General features: G+C 42.1%; 1 protein-coding gene and 1 long non-coding RNA gene across 12 annotated transcripts in view; one reads left to right on the forward strand and one right to left on the reverse strand.

The window, feature by feature from the left end:
* LOC106015381 (uncharacterized) overlaps window positions 1-20216 on the reverse strand; it is a 36218-nt gene extending 16002 nt beyond the window's left edge. Inside the window, exons 1-2 of one of the 2 annotated variants that reach the window (XR_005263328.2) lie at window positions 19778-20216; window positions 6523-6642 (exon numbers count right to left, since the gene is read on the reverse strand). This is a non-coding gene — a long non-coding RNA (uncharacterized lncRNA). Of the gene's footprint in view, window positions 1-6522; window positions 6643-16306; window positions 16840-19777 lie in introns of those variants that run through there. The other variant, XR_001187365.5, reaches the window with a different exon arrangement.
* DLGAP1 (DLG associated protein 1) overlaps window positions 1-20874 on the forward strand; it is a 410173-nt gene that overhangs the window by 340438 nt on the left and 48861 nt on the right. The window lies entirely within an intron of this gene.

Below are 20874 nucleotides of genomic sequence, written 5' to 3' on the forward strand. Positions count from 1 at the left end.
GACCCAGAGCCCACAGCTGATCTCTTGCTCTGCCTGATGACCAAGGCAAGGGGCAGACAATGTGGCTCTGCAGGACAGATCAACACAGAGGTGTTGCATATCGTTTGTCCCCGACCCTGGGGACAGTGGGGAACACCTCCCAACAAACATAGAATAGAATCACAGAATATCCTAAATTGGAAGGGACCCACAAAGACTCCTGGCTCCACACAGAACTAACCAAAAACCAGACCACATGTCTGAAGAGTATTGTCCAAACACTCCTTTAACTCTGTCTGACAGGCTCAGTGCTGTGACCACTGCCCTGGGCAGCCTGTCCCAGTGCCCAACCACCCTCTGGGTGCAGACCCTTTTCCTAACCTCCAGCCTGACCCTGCCCTGTCCCAGCTCCATGCCGTTCCCTCGGGTCCTGTCGCTGTCCCCAGAGAGCAGAGCTCAGCGCCTGCCCCTCCACTCCCCTCGTGAGGGAGCTGCAGGCCGCCATGAGGCCTCCCCTCAGCCTGCTCTGCTCGGGACTGAACAAACAAATGGACCTCATGCACTCCATGCACATCTTGTCCTCTTTGTAGCCCTAAGCAAGGGCAAAAGGAATAAAATGTCCCTAGACCTCTGCATTGCATCCAGAATCTGCCCTGCTGGCAGTACAGCCTCTGTAAAAAGCAAATTTGGAGAAATTTCTGAGGTTGGACTTCCAGGGAGCAAGCAGCACAGGCTGACTTTGCTTGGACAGGCAAGATGAGATGGTGTGATCAGCAGGTTGTGCTGTTGTATCACTGGAAGCTATACCTCAGAACTCCATCCAGCTTGCTGTAAATTGCTTATGGCAAAGTGCACATTTATAACCAAAGAAAAAGGTCTTTTGAACACTTAGGCAAATATTCATCATGTCTTGCAATTAATGTAGCTTATGTCATATAAGATCTTATATTTGACCTGATGATATTCACATCATAGTCATCACCCACTTTCAAGATTAGATCATTTAAACAAACATGCTGCTCTGATGAAGTCATTGTGTTCTACTACCTCTGACTTAAGGTTGCAATATCTAAAAACGTTTCATCATACAACAATGAAACTTTGAGTAGCTGGTAGCATGCTTGTAAATGTCCAAGTTCCAGTGCTAAGGGTCTGGATTATTACTGCTGAGGTGAGAATTTTTCTTTTACTATCCTGTTTTAGTAGTCCAGAAGAAGATATTTTAAAATCATTCTAGACAACTAAATCCTTTTTTTTTTTTTTTTTTTCCCTATTCCTCTGTTCTACAACCCAAATAGAAAATGTTGTTTCACTTGTTTCCTGTTAACTGTCCCAGAAATTTTATACATCTGTTTTGGCCAAACAAAAAGCAGGCATGCTACCATTCTGCCAGATGACTAGAAACTGTCTGTTCATCTTGTTGACCCAGTTCCAACCAAATAGTGAATTTGGAACATAAAAACATTCCACCTGCCTAGGTCCAAGATAGATGAAAGACATTTGGGTAGTATTTAGTTGGCAGTGCCCAGAAAAAAAAAAAAAAAAAAAAAAAAAAAAGAGAGAGAGAAAATAAATAAATAAATAAATAAATAAATAAATAAAAGGATATGAGTAATTTCCAAAATAAAAGCTTTAAAGAACATATGTGATTTTGAGGATTACCATGTGCAAGAGGATTACTATCTGAGAGACAAAGAGAATAACAGATTACAGCACATTAAAGGGGAGTTGTTTTACATCAAAGGTGTAGTATGGTTACACATTTGATATAATACAAGGCCAGGGAGCCTTCTGTCACAGGGTTATTTGTAGCAAGGATCAGGGTGCCAGACAGTCAGGATTTAGTGTGAGCTTTCAAGAGAGAGACTCTTAACTTTTCTGATTTCAGCTCTGTATACCAGTGTTTAAAATACGCAAAGATATGTTTGCAGTCAGAAGTGAATTAACAACAACAATAATCAGCTTACAGATTCCTGTTCAGTGATATGCTGAAGAAAAAAAAAAAAAAAATCCCTCCAGAAATTTAGGTCAAATGTAAAAAGCCTACGTTTGGTTGGGGAGAACATCCAGCTGAATAATTACATGATTCTGTGGAAGGAATTTTTATTAAGCAGCCCAGCAAAATAGCCTCCTCTCCTTGGCAAAAGCCATATTTCAAATATTTATTTTTCTTCATCTTCTCTTGTAGATTTGTTTTCCTCAACTGATTACGGCAAAAATTTGGGGAAAAAATACTGTATGTTTACTTTTAAATTATTGTGTGGTATATTTTTAACATTAAGAAATTATATTTTCTAGTAAATTTTATATTAAAAAACGATGATCAGCATTACTATGGCAATGGATAGGTAGGGTCTAGCCCTAAGGACAGGAGCTTAATTCTCTTGCATCTTATTTTGCTTCCTCTGCCTGCAGATATAGCTTGTAACTCACTTGTTACAGCTTTGAGCCTTGAAGCTGTGACAGCATTCCTGTAAATAAGTTTGCAGCTGAATGGAAGTTCCACATTTTCTGTCCCAAGAGCAGAGCACAGCAATTCATTAACTCTGAACTACCATCCAGCCACTTGACATAGCCCTGTATGTATCCCGACTCTCTTGGGACTGTGTCGGTAAGTTCCAGTAGTCATCAAATAAAGCATCCAGACACATTGCAGTAAGCCTACTGTTAGTGTAATTAAATAAATGCAGGGAGCATGCTAATAAGTCTTTGGCAGAGCAAGCCGTTCAGCAGCAGCGAAGGTTGGCAATCCACTTCTCAGTGTCCAGGTGATGTTCACCTGCAATGTAAGTGGCCCTTGGGGCGATGTTTGCCCAACATGCATGCACTGTCCTTCCTGTCCACAGTGTGCAATACCAAGGAAACAGTATTTATGGTACACACATAATCTAGCAGGGTTTCCTGGTGCTGTGCCTGAGGAAGTAACAATAGCAGGCAAACACCAGAGGGAGTTATTGTTCTACTACAGATCTGTGAAAGGGACGCCTCGGGATACGGTGCTTTTAAATAGCGTGACTGTTTTCTAACCGAGTGAAAAGGCTCAGATGATACGGCTTTAGAAAAATGCAGATGGTGAAGCTATTCATTCTAGTGACGTTTGAAAGAGTTTGCATTCTTCACCTTTCTTCAGTGTTGACTCCAGTGTACTGGTGCTTTGTACCAAGGAATTGCTACACAGCGTCCACCTACAGTCTAATAACTTTTCAAGGTACATTTGTAATACAAAACAGGTCAGTGTTCAGAGCCAGATGAGCAGGAAATAAGAAATAACCATTTTCAAATATTTATTAAATAAGTCTTTTCTCTTGGTTCATCCACACTTGCCCTATCCCATACCCCGTACCAGTGTCTATGGTGGTCAGGTCAATGGACTCTCAGAGTCCTGGTCCCAAGGAGTGCTGCATGCTGGAACAGGACCAGGATGCAACCATCTCCGCAGGTGTCCCAGTTTTCTGTGGAAGCAAATATGGGTATATAGGTGGGAAAGAAACCAGTGGGATACTCATTGGAATTTTAAGGTTTTGGGGACTTTATATATGAGGACCCTATATACTTCTATCAAGCCTCTTATATATTTCTACCAAGAAAAAAAAAAAAGATAAGAAAAAGTTGCAGGACTGTTCTCTGCAACACTAGATCACAGGTCTCAATCCTGCAGCTAGATCTCAAACAGCTGAGGCACACCACTGTTCTGCTTCTGTAACTTTGTCCCGTGACTGCAAAGGATCCTTACTTCAGTGCACCACATGGTCTTGACCCAAAAGGCACAGTGCCAATACATAACTGCTCTGTGAGCCTCCAAGTGTTGTCAGCTTGCCCTGAGCTTCACCTGTAGCACACTATGGCTGTGCCTCTGCCCTTTCAGCAGCTAGACCTGTATTTTGACTCTGTGCCTGCTGAAAGCCAGAAACCCACAAAGCCTCAGATGGCGCACACCAGGAAAAGTCAGTCCCCTGTGCTCTTCATATAGAGGCTCTTGTAACCCCTCAGTTTTCAGTAACTGATTGAAAGAAAATACACGGGCAGCCCCAAGGTGAATCTGTGCCAGTATTTTTTAGAAAAACATTTAAGCAAGCAAACTGACTCAACTCCATTATACTTTACATAATACTGGGGCAGATGGGAAGCTTTTGCAGTTTGCAGCTGAAATTCCAAGACAATGGACTAAAACTAAGACTCACTCACTGCTTTTTCCCCACATGAAATTAGTGCTTCTGCACTGACTGCTCTTAGTTTCTCTTATTTACAAGATGCTTAACTTTCCACAGCCAGTACACTGTTTCACCTGTAGATTATGAAGGAAAGAGCATCTCATTACACAATCCAGCTGTCTTTTCAGCAGCAAAGACTTCAAAGTTCGGTTCTGAAAAGGGTATGCTGTAAAAATCATCTTTGATAAGACATTTACTTATTTACTTCATTTAGAAAAAGCAGAGTAAATCCAGGCAGAGCCCGATGTTAAATTATATACCCCTGACTTTTACTGTGCTGCCACCCTTAAGGATTCTGCAACAAAGCGCTTTTTTTTTTTTTTTTTTTTTTTAACATTCTTATTGCAGGTGTGTAGGTGTGTAAGCTGCAACAAAGACCAGCCTATTCCTTTTTCAGGTGCGTCAGCTTTCCAGAGCTTACCATCATAAAAAGAGGATCTTGGCATTGTTATAATGGTGAACAGAGAAGATGCTTAATACATTCAGGTTGTTGACACAGTAGAGATCTTTTTAAAAGATCTGGTTGTTATTAGAGGTTGGTATTTAATTTTTGATTCATTAAAGCAGAAGCATACACAAATTATCAGGCAGTAAATCTTTTTCTTCCAATAGGTAAAAAGAACCCTAAGAGAAGTAGAAACAAATCCTCATCTTAATTATACCAACATAAATGTACAGGAGAAATGTATATAGGTAATTGATGATGTGCATAGGTGCCTGGTAAACTTCACAGAAAGTCCTACACAGACCAAATGTTTAAGTAGGTTTGCTTATGTAAAGGTATTTAAATATCAGTATTGCTGTGAATTCAGGCCTGATTCCCTAGCTAGAAGGTAATACATTGCTCCTAATTGTGAAGGTATAAATCAGTGTACAGATTTCAAAGTACCCACAATATGAAGAGAAGTAAGGGTTACATATGAAGGCCAACTTCACCTTAGGAAAGCAAATTTTCCTCAGCTGTTTCCATAGCCAGTGAAAAGACAGGCACCTAATGTTAGGCTGTAGTGACAGCACGCTGTATTCAGAAGCAGTACTGTCATACAGTGTCTGTGTCCCTATTTCACAGCTTACTGCTCCCTCCAGCTCTGCTGATACAGCTGCTTTCTGGAGCTGTGCTGTGAATCTGGCTTTTAAAAAAATAGCCAAGGGAAAGGTAGAAAAGCCTGAATTTGAAAGATGAGATGTGAGTCATGTACCTGATCTGGCTGGCAGAACCCTCCAACAGCTGTGCTTTGGTACAAGTGGGGATGTAGCAATGCAGAAGTAGCAATGCACAAGTACCTGCATTAGTACTACCATGGAAAACAGCTACCATCAAACCTTGACCTTAGTAAGTGCTCTGAAAGGAGCTGCAAGGAGCTACTGTGAACCTTCCCTTCATTGTGGACTTTTTCACCACAGACATTTAAACATTTCCACGTGACATTTCCATGTGAGGCTAAAACATTTCTGTGTGACTTGCCCACAGCTCCCAAATAGTGCAGGTGTTTCTTCTGCAACAGACTTGTGGCACTGTGATGAAGAGAAATGATACTTTTTTTAAAGTAGCTTTTATGATGAATCGTACTGGCTGGCCTGGAGAACATTGGCTTGCTAGGGAATACAGAGCATCTGCACAAGAGCTCATGGGTTTAACCAATGTCCTTCGTTGATTACTGATACCCCAAAGAAGCTGACAATAACCTATTGTCATGACTCAAAACACAGAAACATGGTGAATATCCCTTAAGACTAAAGCTCAATCGCAAACACAGGAGCTCGGTCACTGATCTGTTGTGCTGTATCTATTGGTGCATGACAGAAAGAACAGAAACTCACATGGGTACATTAAAAAAAAAAAAAAAAAAAAAAAAAAAAAAAGCTAGATATAGCACAGAAAACCTCAGGGCATGACACTGGGGTGTGAGGGAGGGAGATATGGAGTGACTATTTTTGGTTAAGTTATGTGCTGACAGCAGCTTAGATTTGTAAGATAGAAATCTTTCTCCTACTCTTCCAGGCTTGAAGGAAGTCAGACTCCCTTTATTCTTTGTTAAAAAAAGGGTGTAGAGATTGATGCTTACTCCATCACTACAGTCCTTTCCCAGCAATAACAACCATCTAACCCGAAACTGACTAGCATCTCAAGTCAAAAAAGGAATAGCAGTACAGTGTTTTTGGATGAGGCAGACATGAAGGAAGGTGACATGCTTTTGAATGTAACGTTTACTAATCAGATAAACATACCTGTGGAAATGACAAGGCATCTAAATTGTTTGAACAATAGTATTTGTGTAAAACCAGGGCGCACTGCAAACAGTGTATTCAAAAGAAATCATTGTGATATTACCTTAAAGCTCAGGTTTTGCCAGGCAACGTGTACAGCCAGCAGACAAGGCATTTGTAATGGGAAGAATCATTTCTCACTCGGATCTTTCAGGATCGGTGTCTGTGAAAATAAATCCCACACCTGAGGGATAAGAACAAGGATAAAAAGGTCAGATTGCCCTTGGGAAAATATGGCTTGCAATGCTCTTATAGTTCTTCTTCTTTAATAACACGTTTTTAGAAACCCGTGTTTTTGAATGCCTACTTTGAACAGTGCCTACCCTTTGTGTCTCTTTCATAAGGCCTTATCCCCTACAGTAAAATGAACTTCAGTCACAGCAGCATGTGCCTGCAAATGTCAGACTGCAAAAGAGAAGCACTGGACAACAGTCCCAATGGCAACATGGAGACTGATTTCCAGGGGTGAAACTCTTGAATGACATTTGTCTCTATGACCAGCTTATTCATTTCCTTCATTTCTGTCTTATGTCTTTACATCAAGATATTGGGACACTTCATTTGATGTTTGTCATCTTTAGAAACTGTAGCCTTACCAAAAGTATATACCTCATCGATACGAAATACGGTGTCTCTTACACCACATTTACCCTAACTCAGCCATTTACAAGGTAGTGTGACATCTTATTTGAAAGAGTTTACGTATCAGTTAGAAGCTCAGCACTCCTTTATGTCCCCTGACTGGTTTATTCCTCTAATGTTAATAAAGGATGTTTGGGTGGAAAGTTTACCTGACTGGAGCCTGACTTAGAGCCTGGTGTAATTTTATCGCTGCTGGCCTGTCAGCCTTAGTCACTGAAGCATTTAATCAATACCTACCAATGCTGAGCTGTTAGGATGCTGTCATCCCTGTTACTAGATTCCTTAGTTTCTTTTTTTCTTTTCTTTTTTTTTTTTTTTCCAGCTGAATTTGCATCAGAAAAGTTACATAGGCATCAACCCAGGATTTGTGCAAGGCTGCTAACTGAAAGCATGTCCAGGTTAGCTGAGAGCAGCCCCAGAGGTGGTTCTGCTTTGTCTCTGCCGTATCCTGTCTGATCTGTCACTCATTGGAACACTGGGTCATTTTGGGGACTCAAAATATGTCTAGCCTTGTTTGCCAAATTGGAGAAGCCAAGGTCTAAGCAGTCCTTCTTGAATACAGTCTTACTTCCACTCTCTGGAATTTATTTCTCATCTGCTCTGGTGTGGGCTAGAGGAAAGAAAAAATGCAAGCAGAATGCACTTCTGAAAATAAGTGTGAGGGATATTTTCATGGTAAGGTGGTGGGACAGTGCATTAATGACCTCTGTTTCGTTCAGTCTGTTTTCCTTCATCCCTCCAATGACACACAAAACACCCACACTCAAGAACACTGCGTGATTCTTATTAAACTCTGTCCTCAGCCAAGCCTCTACTTGACAGTTCTCATGTTTTGCAGGGATTATTTCGGGGGACAGCCAGGGCAAAAACAACAGTCTGAAGCTATTTGTATAGACACAGATGTATATTCCTGGGCTAGCATTTCCCTGCCTGACCTCAGGAAGACGTGATGAAACCCAGCACTAGCAGCTGAGCCAGTGAGGCTCTTTGAACCGATAACCGTGGCATGTTCTGTGATGTGGTTTGCCTGGAAACCTATTTGTTTCTTTTGAAAAGCTAAAATACCAGAATGACATCAGTTGTAGTGTGCGCTGAAAAGCCTAGGCTGAGATGGCAGACTGTTTTATTCCTAAATGATTGCAGATGTTTGGGTGACGGCTGCAAAACATGAGGCTTTTCGATTGTGTACATGTGGGGAATGAAACCAGGGACGTATATAAACATGAACATATTTGTTATATACTACAGCCAGTCAGCTGATCACATTTCAGATTGACAGTTATTGAAGATGTGCAAAAATCAGTGGAAACTATGATAGCTACAATACATCTGGTTTAGTGAGGTTTGTTTTTCTGGTTTTTTCTGTTTTTTTTTTGTTGTTTTTTTTTTCGTATTTCAGAGTATATAGGTTTACCTCCCTTTGTCTGATGCCGGTTGCATATGAGACATACAGAACTGTTAGTAGTCTGAGGAGGAGGCTTAGGAGATATGCTGCTGCTGTTTTTTATTACCACCAGATTGCAAAAACATATATCCTGAGCTAGTTTTCTAGCAGGCTAACTCTCAGCTCTATATCCCAGGAGCCCATTATGCTAAGTAAGATCTGGCTGGTACCAATTTAGGAACTTCTCTAAGCGTGTGATGCCCTTTAAGTGACTGAGTAATTTGCCAGAGTCGTGGGCATGGGAAAAGGATAGGAAGAGTTACTAGCTGAAGAATTTATAGGCATTAAGTCTCCCTCCTGAACTCCAAATCTGGGCTGTTTGGATTTAATTCCAGAAGGAAGGTCCTTATACCTCCTGCTGGTGCCATATCAACAGGGGGAGTTAGAGGGACTGTTGGAGTCTGTGGCCACCTTCTTCCCACCCATAGGAGAGTCCAAGACATTGTGTGCCTTCAGCTTCAAAAGGCCAGTGGCAAGCAAAATCTGTCATGGTAAAATGGGTTTTGTGTCATCTCATTGGGCCAAATTCTAGCTTATTAATACCTTGTCACATGATAATTCTGACGTGTCCTCACACTGACTTGTCACAGCTTAACCCTCTATGCAGCTGTTGAGAGTGAGTGAAAAGGGGGTTGCTGCTGTATCCTTCCAGTTGTTCTTCAGTGCTATCGCTAGTTATGCTAGTGGTAATTTCCTTTAAACCCAGCTGACATTTCTGCAGCTTGTGTGTTTATTACTGATGATAAAGCAAAAATGATGCTTCAATTATTTACACAGCAGAAAATCTCATCTTTTAGTTCTCTTAAAAATTCAAGTGTCAACTACCTAATCAAAGCTATCCTTTTTAACAAACTTCTTTGCTTTTTTTTTTTTTTTTTTTCAAAATGCACAGCTAGAAGATGGAAAACATGTATTTTGTGATCCATGTTGTTCTTTTCCATTTGACAAACATTTTATTTTATACAGTTTCCACATCTGCAAGTGTCTCCTGCTTACACCTCTGTCTTTGCATGAGTCAATGTCATCAGCAATAAGGCAAACAATTACAGGTCGGAAAAATGCAGTGAGGGAGTCATACAGATGGTATATTGATTTGTGTGCCAAGAAAACTGACATTGAATTGCACATGGCTAGGGAAGGACGTTCACTGTTTTTATGAAACACATGCAAAATTATTTAGACGTCTTGATGGTACTATATGGGTTCAAGAAGCAGCTGTGCAAATGAGCAAAAGAAAAATCCACTAAGGGCTATCAATTCCAAAGGATACTGCATAAGACTACAGAAATTGCTAAGCTGGAGGTCACTGGAGCTGGGAGAGTGGCTGGGAGAGAGAGAACAGTGTTGCCTTGTTCTAGTAGCAAGCAGTCTTCTATTGCCCCTGTCAGAGATGGTGGTAGCGAGGTGGAGCTTGGGCTGCTCTTAGTGTCGCAGTGAGCAAAACAGTTTCTTAAAATTGATGGTAATTCTTATTGTCAGCGCAAGTTTACTCCAGCTATGAGTTCCCTCAATGCATGTTGACCTATTTTCAAGTAATTGCACACAAGTGAGACACTGTCTCAAGTGAAAAAAAAAACATCAGGTTTCAGGTGCATTGGTTGAATAAGAACTCTGCAGAAGTGTGTGCTGGAAGGCAAAAATAACCGATAATTTCCAAACTTGTAGTTCTTACTCCGTGGTTTGTTCCTTTCTCAATTCACCCAATTTCATTAATGAGTTTGTGTTTAAAATGTTTTCTCAAATGTAGCAATATCTGATAAGTTCAGTAAAGTTTAGCAGTGGGGGGGAAAGCACAAAATCCTTGCAGGATCTGTTCATATGAAAAGCAGCAGGCAGCATCATGGGTTGAAATGGGTGCCCCAAGTGGCACCAGGGATTAAGGCCTTCATCCAGAGCGAGCTGAAGTCACTGTGAGAATGGCTAGAGAGAGAACCTGACCCAAATATGAAGGCTCCAGCTGATTTCAGAACAGCTGAACACAGTTAAAACAGCACACCTGGTGAGATAGCTTTTGCATCTCATGGTGTTAAGCTGCAACCTGGGAAACAGAACTAATACAGAGCCAAAAAGTATATCTTGCTGGGGATCCTGCTTAAGAGAAGCCGCCACTACCGTGCAAATAATATTGATACAGAGCAGCAAGTACCCGATGGCAAGGTGGAAACATGACTGAGGGAACAGAAGTGCTTGGTTGCATTAACTTCATAGAACCATCCAGGCTCAAGCCTGTACTTTTGCCTGTCTTGCAAAGTGGCCTTCTCAGTATTGACAGTGAGCACCAAAAGGAAGGGGAAGGGACAGTGTAAAAGCTGTTGTGTTTCAGAGGTGATAGAGTGGATCGTGTAACATTATATAATGTAAAAATATTTGATTCAGAATCATTAGAAATTGAATGTATCATGTTTCTGTGTTTAACGCAGTGAGATTTTCAAATCCTGGCTGAGGCTGGGGAAAAGATGTGGGGCTGGGTTACATCCAAGCAGAATTTACCTGCAGTGTTGGAGGTAGTCACGTTGTGCTGGTAAGGACAAAAGCCCTGCTGGTTCTCAGGGAAACTCTGTATAGTCTGGTCATTCTGGTCAGAGAGCTAAGAAACACAGCTGCCTTCATGTTCCCCTTTCTCGGGCAACACCACAAATGAAACAGACTGGCCTCCACTGTACTGAAAATAGCTGACTATTGTTTTGAAACAGCTCGTTCCTTAATAAGTTCTGTCTTGTTGGCATCATTTAAGATATAGGTCTGGAAGCCATACTCCTATTTGCATCTGCTGGTCACAACAGCATAAGAAAATCTGGGAGAGGGTTTGCTTGGCCAAGGTGCTATGTTGAGATAGCAATGCAGCTGTGGAGCCAATGGGTTTAATTCACCAGTACGCACGAGGGGTTTTTATGAGGCTTTGCAAGATGTAATCCAGAGGACCTCACGGTTTCTTTTCTTTTCTTTTTTCTTTTTTTTTTCCCCTTTCCCTGAACGAGAAGATTATTCCAGACTGAGGCCCTCGTAGCATATGTTTTCTGCAGAGCCAGTGATAATAGCAACATTTCAGTGAGGTCCCTGTATGAGTTACGTCACTTGTTTTTTTGACTCGGCGATGGGAGAGGAGCGAGCGAGGAAGCCTGCTGTCACTGCAGGAGAAAGGATACAGGTCCTGGCGGCCAGCCCAGGCCTGCTCAGTAGATCAAAGGCTCTTCTCTTGGCTCCCAGAGCAACCGGAAAAGCAGCTGCCCAGTACCCTTTCAGCATCCCTCCTTCCTTTCCCCCCAAGCCAGCAAATAACAACTTCTTCTTGCTCCCCACCTCAGCGAGGGGCTCGTTTTGCTCCCTCGGCCCCCTGCCAGGCAAGGTCCTTTTTGGGAGGGTGTTTGGGTTTGCTACCTGCAGGCCCTGGGGTAGGTTGGCGTGGATGCGTTGGGATGCCGCACTCCTCTCGTGCTTCTCCTGGAGAGGTTGCGGGCTCGAACCTGGGAGAGGAGGCAGAGCCGAAAGGAACAAGCCGTGGTTAGAAACCACACGCCGTTTTCCAGGCCGTTCTGATGGAAGATTTCAATTTGGAAAAGCACTTTCCGTGCCAGAGCAGCATAGCAGCCACGCTTTGAACGCCTTCCCACTCACCTCCCAGGAAAATAAATAGCGTGGCTCTTTTTGCGGCGGCCCGGCGGTGGTTTTTCTTCTTGAAAGCCGTGACTGCCTTCCTCCAGAGCTGCTGCCTGTCAGCGCTGCTCGGCGCCCGTCCTGTTAACCAGTTCCTGCCGGGAGGGCTGTCTGCTCTGACAGGAGGGTCAAAGGAGTGTGCCAGGGAGCGGCAGCCCCTGCAAGAAGGACATTAGGTCCGCTCTGACAGCGGAGTTTCTCCCTACATCATGGGATTAGATGGATGATGGCAGCCTTTCAAAACAGCCAAGCCGTGCTTCGAAGGTGCATGTAGACCTTGGGCACCAAATTACTGCTAAAAGGGGGCAAGCACCCCACCTTTGGCTGCCCCGCAGGCCGTGGCCGCATCCCCAGCAGGTTTTCTCCTCTCTGGTGTAGTGAACTGCTCAGCCCGGTGGTGGTAGTTGGACAAGCCACTCTGCCTGGGTCTGCTAAGGGTCTCGAAATATTTCTGTAATTGCTTTTGTTAGCACTGCGAGACTCTCCAGGCTGGGATGGCAGCTGCAGCTGGGGACACCAGGGCTCCATTGCTCAGTAAGCGGCCCCAGAGCATTGGTTTACTGACTAATGATCTGCCATAATTAAAATTGCTATGGGAGCAATGTTTTAAAAGATCTTTGTTCCCAATGTGAGCTTCTATGGGCTATTAAAGCTGCAAGCCTTTTGGGAGCTCTTTGGGGAGCAGGAGCTCTTTACACTGTGTATGCACGGTGCTAATAAGGCCTTCGTACGGGTTTGCCTGCTACAAATTGTGAGTAATTAATAAAATTCTGTAGAGAGGCATCAGAAATGTTTGAAGTATGCAAGGGCAGACTGGCCCAGCTACTTGCTAGGTCTGTGTCCATAGGCAAGGTGTTCTGTGCCTCAATTTCCTCTTCAGTAAAATTAAGGGAATAGGAGATTTAATGCTTACTAATGTCTGTGGATGGGTGCTAGAAACCACTGGAAATGATAGGTATAGAAGCAGAGAAGGAGGAGAGAGAAGCTGCTTTCCATAGCTTCGCTTATTATACCTGGTGTTATAATGGAACATAATTTCCTAACTCATCTTTCATGTAAATATACCATATTAGACAGCAGTGGCACAGTAGGGGAAGTTAGAATAAGCAGAAAGAGTGAACTGCAGGATCATTATCACCAGAAATACACATCATTGTTTATTATCTGATGAGGTACAGTTATGACTAATATTTTTTTTCCATTCTGTTCTCCTCCAAGTGTCTCCTACCATCATTAATTTATTGTGTGTGTTGTGAAACTCCTCAGGGGTTGCTGAGGCACCAGCATCAGGGAGAGGCGAGGGACCCCCGTGTGTGCGCAGCCATTTCTCTGTCTGCCTTATCATTGCTCTCTGCCTCCACTGGCATCACCCCGTTTGCTTTTTCCTTCCTCACTGCGAGTCTGGTTTCATCTGTGCTATGCCTGGAACAAACTGTTTTAATGAAATGAATGTAAATTGGAGGGCAAAACACTCTCTTGTGTTTTGTTTAGCAGAAAACACATGTTGCATTACCAAACATCGACTCTGTATAACAAGGTCCCTGCAGGAAAACTCAGGTGACAAGGAAACAACTGGATACCCAAACCAAACATGCACATGCACCAAATGGGATTCAGTCCCAGAGCATGAAGGATCTTTATCCCAAGAGATAGATGCGGGAGTAAAATCTGATCTTGATTTTAGAATTCTGGAAAGTTAATCATTACAGGGGACTTTTTAAAGGATCTCAGGGAGTGGGTGAAGAAAGTAATTTGTCTTGAGAAGCCAGCTCAGCGCTTTCTTCATCTTTTTACCGTCCCGGTAAATCATTTATTGCAGCAACCTTTTAGAAAACTCCCACACAGAGTATGCTAGGCAGAGTCTCCCAAAAGTAATATTAGTCGGTGTTTATGCCTTCCGGACTTAAAAAGGAGGCTGTAGTAACAGGGTGGTATGGGCCCCTCCCAGATAGTGTGGAGGTTTGGAAACTTCTCTTTTCTGAAAAAAAAAAAAAAAAAAAAAAAAAAAAAAAAAAAAAACAACTAGTAAATTGTTCAAGACTCTGGGGCTGTTAATTTCTCATTTAACCTTGCTTTCATGTGTTTTATTTCTGAGATACTTCATACAAATTTCCAAGTATCACAGTGCAAGATCATAAAGTGCCACATTTTTTCTATTTTGAATGAGTAAAATGAAAGAAAAGATTTTGTTGTGTTTTTTGTTTGGTTTGGTTTGGTTTGGTTTTTTGTTGTTGTTGTTTGGGTTTGTTTGTTTGTTTGTTTGTTTGTTTTCTCCTGTAAATTGATCTAGTGGACTTTGCTGGCTTAGAGCAGAGGTGTGATCTGAAAGCTTCCGGTTTTAAAATATTAAGGAGAAAAATAGAGAAAAGGAGGATCTGTGTAAGTTCTATTTTCCTATCCCACAAGTTCCCAGAAAATCTGAAAGCATCATACATGACTTCTGGAAAGACTCGTTTTTACGTGTTTTCATTAGTTACAAGGTTTTCCCTGCTCTAAAATATCCCCAGCTCAACACTGCCATTTGTGTGCAGCATCAGTCCTGGAATTTGATGAGCATCTAAAAATAGTGAGATGTAAAAATGGAATTTCTTTCTACTTACATTCTGATTTTGAAACTATTTGGATGCAACTGATTTGTTACAGGAATATTAACCAAATTCAAGGACCAGAGCTTTGAGAAAGGTATTTTGATAGAATTTGATAAAGTATCAAGATTTGGCAAGAAGAGGCACAAGGAGTAACTTTGTGTTATCTTTCAACAAGAAAGAAAAACAGGTAAAAAAAGTTTTGTACAAGTGAAAAGGATATGCACAGAGAGAAACTACATACATGCAAGATGAATACACTTTTTTTTTTCCATATAACATAAACTGCTGGATTTTAATAAATCTCTGATATCCAATGGATATAATCAACCATGCTTTGCTATAAGGTCCAACAGCAGCAAATGGTGACTTTAAAGGAGATTGTCACTGTAGTTTACACAGAACTAAATAAATACTTCAAAATGTATTTGCCAATGTTTGTTAAAGAGTAAAACTCAGGTGACAGGTGCAGTTCCCTGCTGTTTTTCACTAAAAGCAGGAATACGGCCTTATTCTGCCATGAATGAAAATATGCATGTCCTGGCTGCCAAACTTACTGCCTGAATAGTGAAGGAGTTCCTACAGTGTGCAAGCAAAGACAATCAAGAAGCCTGGGGATTTACAACAATTCAAGAGAGGGTGTTTCCTAAATGTTGGTGTCAGGCATTCCTATCAAAAGCAGTGTTAATAACAGAGTCCTACACATTTCAAGCTCCCCATTGTCATGATCTCACAGTAAAATTACAAATCAGCTTTTTCTGAATATATTTTTTCTCCTTTTTTTTTTTTTTTTAAGGAATAACTGATTTTGGACTGGCTTCCTAGCTTCTCCCATTGCCTGACAAGCAAAGAGAGGGCAATCAGCCACGTTCCCCTGGATAACTCCTGGATAACTTTTTAACCCCTTAACCTATTGCAACCAACTGTAAGGGGGGAAAAGCTCTCAAAGGTGTTTACATTCTGTTGAGACTTGTAAAAATCAGTGGCAAGGTAGGTAAGCGTATCTCACATGTGCATCTTCCACAGGGAAGAGAGGTGGGATTGGGGGCTTGGAGTGAGGAAATGAAGTAGGAAAAGCAGCAGGGCACTGGGCAAAAGGAAGCTGTTGTCAATGCCAAAAGAAAAGTGCTGAAGTGAGAAAGAAGTAATCCAAGGGAAAACAAGCTTCAGTGGCTCTGTTTCTCACAGAAAAAATGTTCTCACTGTTGCCAGCCTTCAAGCTGGAAGGTTATAATTGTGGCTTCAAAATAAGAAGTTTTTGCTTTTTTCATTCTGACAAGCTCCCCCTGCCTACCCACAACATCTGTGGAACAATGACAGTGTTTTAGGCTCTCCCAAACTTAAATTATCAGGGCTAATTTTCTGGAAGAGATCATTGGAATCAAGTGCCAATGGCCTATCTTAAATGCTGTCTTATGAGTAACTTTACAAATGTAAAATACGATATTCAATATTCCCCCCATATCCATCCATCTTTCGGTTCATCAGGAAACTGTTACTCTCTAGTACCAGCCAGCATTTACCTGGTGCGTGGATGTGCTCCGTGCACATTCACCCGTCTGTTCCTGCTGCAGCTCTGAGGGGACTTCTCCCCCTTTTACCTTCTTGCCTCATGAAGATGGTGTCAGCTATTCAACAGCGTTAAAAAACACATGGTGTCTAGGGGAGGATCAGGACTAGGTCTCCTTCCCACAGCCACCTTGGCTGGGTGTTTCTCCCCGGAGGTAAAACAAAGCTGAAAGGCAGCTGAGCTGCAGTGACGTCTCCAAAAAAAAGGAGCAAAAACAGGAGTTTCCCCAGATGTTAATGCAGGCAGTACACCCAAGCATCTCCTTTTCAAGGCAGACAAATAATTTTGCTGTGCAGAATAGGCTGCAGCTTCCACTGTCTTTTGAAACCAGCCAAGCCCCATGGTCACCACAAGGACTTCTGCAGTCCCAGGGGAGGCAGCGAGGAACAAATAAGGTGGTGGACCTTGGTGTAGGACCGCGTCCCTCCCAAAAGGGCTTGCACGGAGCAGCTGTTTTGAACAAGCTGCTGTGCAGGAATCTCTGCTGAAAACGGAAGGCAAAAACAGAAGTGAACTGGTATCTGGAAATAGCAAGGGTTCCTTTACTGGCTGCAGCAGTCAGCTGAGGAGGAAGGTCAGGAGAGGACGGCACAGCGCTGTTTGCAGATGACATGGGGATAAGGGAGAGAAGGCAGAAGGCACTGAAATTTGTTCATCAAGGAGTCAAGGAAAGTCCTAGAAGCACAAAGAAGAGGAGAAGCTACTGTGCCCTTAAAGGACATTTAACGTGGTATTGCTGACATGTCATCACAGCACCGGCACAGAGCTATTACATGGGTCACTGCAGGGACAGGGTTATGGTGCCCTTCTCTAATCTTGCTGGATTTATTTCATATTTAACTTTGCCGTTGAATTCCACCTTGTATAATGTTTAGTTTCGGGATAAGTACTACAACGCTCCATTTCTTTAATTCTGACCTGGCAATAGGGACTTTTAATCTCACCTCCTGTACACTGTACACTTTTTTGTCTGAAAAGTAACATAAAGTCTCTTTGAACGATATCCTTTGCTCTTTCTTAATACTTTTCATGGCAAGTTCAAAGAGCACTTTTCTGTTCTCAAATACTCAGGGTTTTTTTGCAGGCATTTTGAAGTTAGCAACCTTTCTGCCCTTTACAGAAGTTTCCATTAACAGAGAGTAGAGTCAGGTGTGATGCAAATGCTCAGTCACACACCATAAACACTGAATATTCCAAGCTATTGTTGAAGTGAGCAGTTTACAAAGAGGTGCTAAAACCTAACCTAGATCTATAAGAGATGTTGTAGAGTGATGCTGCATAACCAAAAACATCAAATTTTGCATTCTTTGTACATAGAAGAAAAAGAAAGAAAAAAAAAAGAAAAAAGTCTAAATCCACTATTGGTTATAAACACTTTATCCTAAGTTTCTTCTTAATATAGTATCACTGGCACAGTCACAGCCTTCCACAGTCCAAAATATAGCAGAGCCATCCTCATTCCTCCTCACCACAAAAATGTGTTTTCAATAGTAACCAAAAAGAAAGTAAAAAGGAGCAGTATCTAAGACATGTTACTGTAGTCTGAAAGATCATGGGGGGGAAAAAAAAAAAAAAAAAAAAAAAAAAAAAAAAAAAAAACAACTTTTAAATGATTGGTTCTTATTGATGGGTTTTGGTGGGGTCCGAGGGGGTGCTGAGACAGGGTGAGAGCCTAAATTGTAGGTGCTGCAAACACCTGCCTGGAAGCTGGTGGGCCCTGGCCTGCCCAATGTCCTGGGAAACCAGACTTCCTAGGGATGCTGCTGGAAGAAGGAGTGTGCTGGAAGCATACATGGGCCGATAGCCCCACTTGTTGAGGACACCTTGCCAGCAGCCATCACCAGTTCCCATCCATCACGTCCCCTTTGGTTGCAGTAGGAACAACACCTAAAAAATACCTGCACCAAGTTCTGCCTCTTCTTGTATCAGTCCCATGTGCTTGATGTCCCAACACTGTGTTAGTAGCTGCTAGAAAGATTGTGTTATCAGTACAACATAAACCCTGGCTGAGATATACAAACTATGCTCTTCAGGCATAGAAGTGATCCTGAGCTCTTCATCTGTATGACAGCGGTGGCTTTAATAACCCCTTGAATTGACTCAGTGTTTATATATTTCTTCCAGAACACTCACTTCTTGATTTTGAAATGAGCAGTAAGCTGCTTACTGCTTTCTGCTTATTGACATATATCAAATATCACGGATAAAATGCAGACAAAATGCCTGTGGTGGTTGGGGCAGAATTCATTACTCTTGCAGTAGTCCTTAGCATCTTCTGGAACAGAAGGTAGATTGTTTTTTGTTTTTTGTTTTTTTTTTTCTATTTTTAATATATCAAATCCATGAGAGCAGGGGGTTATTTGCAATCCTATCTGAGTAAATAGCTCAAAAGACAAAAGGTAATTGCTGAATGCTTACCACTGTGGTAGGAAAAAAAAAAAATAAAAAATAAAAAAAAAAAAACAGTTGTTAATGGTAAGCATTTGTCTCCACCATTTTTGTACTGTTATGCCTTGTGGGATGGGGAATGTGCTTCGTTAGGGATTTCTCTTAAAAAAAAAATGTAAACCATGTGCACAGTCAGTTCAAGGTTTTTACCTCAGAAATAATTATGTCCATAGCTACACACTGCCTGTTAGCTAAATGTCATTCAAGGTCTTCCTTGAAATCTTAGAAGCATAAGTAATACCAGATTAGCTAAGTTCCTGAAAAGTATTTTGAGGGTTATTCTTTAAAGCAATTAAGGTTGTGTGACATGGCTCATGGCAGAGAGAGAAGAGACTGAAATCCTAAAGGAATAAAGCAGCCTCCTCTTTCCATTTACTGCAGGAAAGTCTGTGTATTGTTAAGCATGGGGCTTTTGTATGTGAACAGGAGCCACATGTACACCCAGAAAGAGTGCAAAAATGAAACGTGATTGGGGAAATTACTTCAAATGGTGCCCACACTTCTGGGATCTCTAAGGTTGAGGGTAGGAAGTGGATAAGCTGAGGTTCAAATTCACAGTGAGACATATACGCAGTTCATAAAATTCACAAATTCAGAGTGTTATAAAATAAAGAAACTAAAACACAGGAGTATGGGTGTACAAGTAAATGTATTTGGTACAAGGTTCCTTAAATGTAGCTGCCAGTAAAACAGGATGTCTACTACAAACAAAGAATCGTATCCTTAGCCAGTCCTGTATTAAATTTAGCAGTTCTCAATTTCATGGACAGGAGCTATATCCCCAGGAATCACTCCAACATAGGGTTCCCCCAGAAACTGGGAGATGATCCAATTAAAGAAGCCTGGAAAAAGGATAACTGCTTAATGATAGAAGTAACAGAGAGCATTAGGAAAAGAGAAACGAAGACTACGAGAGCACAGTGTATGAGAGAGAGAGCTTCATTTTCTCATTTGAGTAAGGTGAGGAGAATTATACCTGTCCTTATGGTGAGTGGAGTCCAGGTCCCTGGTATCAGGCTTGGACCTACTTGCTTTCCTTCATTTCTTCTTTTCTGGTACTTCTCTCCGTTGTTTTGTGCAGACTCCATATTTAAATAAAACAAAACAAAATAAAAATTTACACTGATTCTTAAGGAGTCTTTTTAGATGTACATCTCTTATCAAAAAGCGGCTCTGAACTTGAAGGCTCTGTTTGGGGCGGTACCAGCAGAGAATGAAAGACTGCTCTTAATCCCTGCTGAGACAGGGGAGTGGTGGGTGGGAATATAGGGGAGGTTCCAGAGAGCCATTGCCTTGGAAATCCCACCCATGGCAGCTTCATCGAGAGCTACCAGTTCTTGTTAGCTTCCTATAGGTACTGGCAGATCCACAGGGACTTTATTATCATGCTTGGAAGAACTGCGTAATGATGCATCTCCATCCCATGCTCATCACAGGTAGCATCGCAGAGATGGCCTGGGAGAGTGTGTGATTGATTCAGAAGCATCTGAGACTGACTCACCTTTAGGCATGGCTTGGCAAGCCTTTCTGCTTATCCTTTCTGCTTAACCTTTGCAGCTTCCAGCCTGACCTTCTGCTTCAGCCAGCATGGCTGTGAGTCAGTGGATTGGTGCAAGCTGGGGGCTCTGAGTGCAGCACAATCCCATGCTAAATCAGCCTATGGACAGGGCAATGCTTTGTGAGGCTTTGCTGTTGGTAAATTAAATGTTGATTGTGTTGATTATGTTAATGTGCATGATTACTACTCTCCTAGAGCTCTAGTGTTCTTTGAGCAGGGACTTTTGCTGAGTGAAAATCTGTATTCGATATATTTTATATTTGTCCTCTGTTAAGATACATGTGTATTTTGGCATGGGCTGCATGCAGGCCCACCAGGCCCCCCATTGGCAGCAGCACACCTTCATGTGGCAGGTACACTCCTGAACAAGCCGAACAGGCCGAACACTTTTATTACAATACAATAGCCACGTACCCAAAGCCAGATCTGGATCTTTTTCTTCTCTGCTACCTGCGTGGCTCTGTTGTCCCTAGCAGCCTTCTCCAGGCATGGGTGAGACCAGAAACAAGACCCCT

Source organism: Anas platyrhynchos, chromosome 2 (genome assembly GCF_047663525.1).
Source record: "Anas platyrhynchos isolate ZD024472 breed Pekin duck chromosome 2, IASCAAS_PekinDuck_T2T, whole genome shotgun sequence".
In the NCBI taxonomy this organism is placed as follows: Eukaryota; Metazoa; Chordata; class Aves; order Anseriformes; family Anatidae; genus Anas; species Anas platyrhynchos.